This window comes from Charadrius vociferus, unplaced genomic scaffold (genome assembly GCF_000708025.1).
Source record: "Charadrius vociferus isolate BGI_N301 unplaced genomic scaffold, ASM70802v2 scaffold163, whole genome shotgun sequence".
Lineage (NCBI taxonomy): Eukaryota > Metazoa > Chordata > Aves > Charadriiformes > Charadriidae > Charadrius > Charadrius vociferus.
The window spans coordinates 6,406,958-6,410,357 of NW_009648332.1; positions in this window are offsets into that span (position 1 = coordinate 6,406,958).

Genomic DNA, 3,400 nt, shown 5'->3' on the forward strand with positions numbered 1-3,400 from the left:
CTGGAGGGCCACAAATGTTGCATCTCTCTCCCAGTCGCAGACTCTGCTGACGAAGGAGAGACAGAAGACGTACAGAGACACACAGATGAGCACTGGAGCAGCTATCCGGCCTCTACGCTCTGCTCTGAGAATCATGGAGCTGGAACCAGCCCCACGGCACAGCCTTGAGAAAGGCTCCAAGAGCGGGAGGAGCTGGGGGATGCTGGGGGTTTCTTTCTTTTCTAATTCCCCCTGCCTTTAACAAGAGAGAAACTGAGGCAGGGAGGGAGCGGGGAAGGGGCAGAGCCCTCCTGGCCCTGCAGCACAGGAACAGAGCCCTTTGTAGGGCAGCTGGTGAGCCTTAAAGGCTGAACAAAGCCTCACACCTGGATGTAACCCCCAAGACCTGAGCGTTTTATCAGGGTCGTTTTGGTGCTGGGGTGGCTGGTTTCCCTTGTCCGGGCTGAACCTGCGAAGCCAGGGATGGCTTTTGGGACATCCAGCCTTCATGCATGGGGCTGGAGAGAAGGGATGTGAAATGGGGCAGAAGGAGGTGCGATAGGGCAGGAGCGGGTGCGTGGGAGAGGCATATTCCACCTCCTGTCCCTGTCCTGGTGGCCAGCACTGTCCCCTCCCAGGCCCACAGCCATTCCTGGAGGACAGCAAGTGTTGCAGCTTCTTGGCTCCCATGTGGGGACATCCCCCTCTGGTCCTGTTCCCCATCCTTCCCCACTGGTGTCCCCAGTGGGGACATATCCCGACATCCCCCTGAGAGGTGGCCGTGCAGGACAGGGCCATCAGCCCTGGCCAGGCAGTGTCCCTGCCGGCCCCTGCTGCCCTCCCCGCTGCCGCGCGATTTCTCCCTTAAGCAGCTCAGCTTTTACTTCTCTCCAGCCAAAAGTCCCCCCGACTCTGCACCTTGCCAGGGGGAACCCAACACCTCCTTTAACCTTTCGCCGTTCCTGTTTTACTGCCCACGGCAGATGCGATTTGCTCCCGCCCCTGGGACCAGGGGGTCTCGCTGGAGAGGGCAGCGCGGGAAATCCTGCCTAAAGCCGTTCAGACCCTGCCTGCGCCCCTTTCCCCCCGCTGCAGGGCTGGTCCCCGTCTCCTACAGCCTCTCTGCAACGCATTTGCTGTCATTTTCCCTTTAAACACCCCATGGGAAAAAAAAACAACCAACAAAACAAACAAAAAGGGGGGTTCTTCTAGGTCAGGCTGCGTTAAAACAGTGAAAGCAGATTAATTTCTCAGAAGAGCAATTTAGATTTTTCTTCCCCTCCCCGCCAGGGACTTAAGCAGGGCTGGCAGGCAGGAGGCAGCGGCAGGAGCACACGTCTCCTGGGCACACGTAGGTTTTGGTGTCACCCCTGGGGTGGCATTGAGCAGGAGCGTCCCCAGGTCTCAGCCCTGTGTGGGAAGCAGGGGGGGACTCATACCAAGTGATGGTCACGCAAGTGGCAAGGAGAAGGTGGCACCTCTGGGACCCTGATGGGCCAGGGTCAGTGCCCACCACCCAGGGAGGAGGAAGGGGAGAGTTGTGCCACCATTCCCTCTCAGCACCCAGTGTCCCCAAGCCTGTCCTCATCACCCAGCCGTGCCCACACACCCACGAGGCCCCCGGCAGTCACACTTGTTTTTCACTCCCAAGGAGCACCGGGAAGCTCTAAAGCCGGAGGATTAGTCTCCAAAGCAAAGGCCTGGCCCGCTGCCAGCTCGGGCAGGGAACAGCCCGGGGAGACCTTTCCCAAAGGCTCAGCTTGCTCCTGGCTCGCGCTCCAGCTTTGTCCCCGTGTTCACCATCCTCCCGGTCACTCAGCCGCTGACACCAAGAGCAGACTCGAGGGGAAGCCCAGCAAGGGGGAGGGTGTCCCACAGGTGGGGAGGAGGTAGGAGGCGACCATGAGATTCCCTGTTGGTGCCTGAGCTATCCTGGGCAGTCAGAGCATCCCCTGCGCGGTGTGGCTTCTCCAGTGTGTAACAGAGGTTGAGCACACGCTGCAAGCATGCCCTTTCCTAAGAACATGGGCACTGGGGGACATGTCTCCCTTCTCCTCCACTGCCTCTTTGCACAACACCTGTAGGAGGTTCCTGCCTTTGAAGACATAACCCTGGGGCAGTTGGAAGGAAAGCTGGAAACCAGGTGGAAACTCAGGACACGGGAACCCTCTGCCAGGCTGGTTTAACCTGATACTGGGGGGTCCTGGGCAGGGCGTGGGGAGCGGGCTGGGTGAGAGGTGCTGGCTGGAGGAGAGCTGGACAGTGGGGTCAGCTTGAGTGCCAAGTCTGCCAGGACCGGGACTGAATGCCATCCTGAATTGGAGGTGGTTTTGGCATCACAGGGTTCTCCCTGGGGATCACCACTTTGCTCTGACCGGCACCAACACTTACCCAGAAGACCATCCCTGCCGCCAAAACACTACAGGGCTGAGAGCAGGGCTTGGGGGCATGACCAGACCTTCCTGCCCCATTTGTTGGCCTCTCCTGCCCCACGCTGCCGGCAACGGGTCAGGCAGCACAACCCCAGAGCTCTGCTCGCAGCGCTGCTCCTCAGCAAGGCTTACCAAAAACCTTGGGGTGCATAGGCCCATTGCTCCCCCAGGGGCAGGGGGGACCTGGGGGACACCCCCCCACTGCCGCTGGTGTCACTGGGTCGCTTCATCGTGCCACTCTTGCTGAAAACTTTCTCTTGAGGGGTTTGATGCTCAGGCAAGTCACCCTGCAAAGCAGTACGTGCTCAGCTTGGGGGAACCTGTGGGCAGGACACCATCAGCCCCAGGTTAGACTTGCTTCATCTGGACCTTTTTTATCTTTTCATCTCCAAGCAGCAGGTGGCAAAGGCAGGGCCACAGCGGGGAGGTCTGAGACAAGCCTTGAGACAAGCCGGTGCTTGCGCGTGGCCCAAAGGGTACATTTTAAAGCAGCCCTAATACACAGAGTTTTCCTCCCAGCACCTGATCCCTGAGCGATGCACGGGGAACCGGACAAGGGACAAGAGGGAGCACCCATGGGGGTGCCAGGATGCGGCCCCACAGGCTGCCCTTGTGCCCGCACATCCCTGGTACCCTCTCCCCAGGACACCCCATGGCGATACACCCCACAGCGGTGAGCCCATGGGGTTGCGTGGGGCCATGGGGCTGCCAGACCAAAGGCAGTTGGCAGAGGGTCTGGATGCCACCTCCAGGCTCTCCTCCCCCCAGGGAAAAGGTTATTTTCACGTTGCCTCCCCGCAGGAACGATCATAAATTGCTTAAACGGCTGCGGCGCTCAGGGGACGGGCCCTTTCAGAGCCGAGCTGCACACAGGGAGGGGAAAGCCCAGGGGACTTTTTAATAACTAGCAAGGGGAGCTATTAAAGTGTTTTACTGCCTCGTTAAGACAGTCTAATCTCTGTGTATATCTTGGAAAAAAAAAAAAAAAA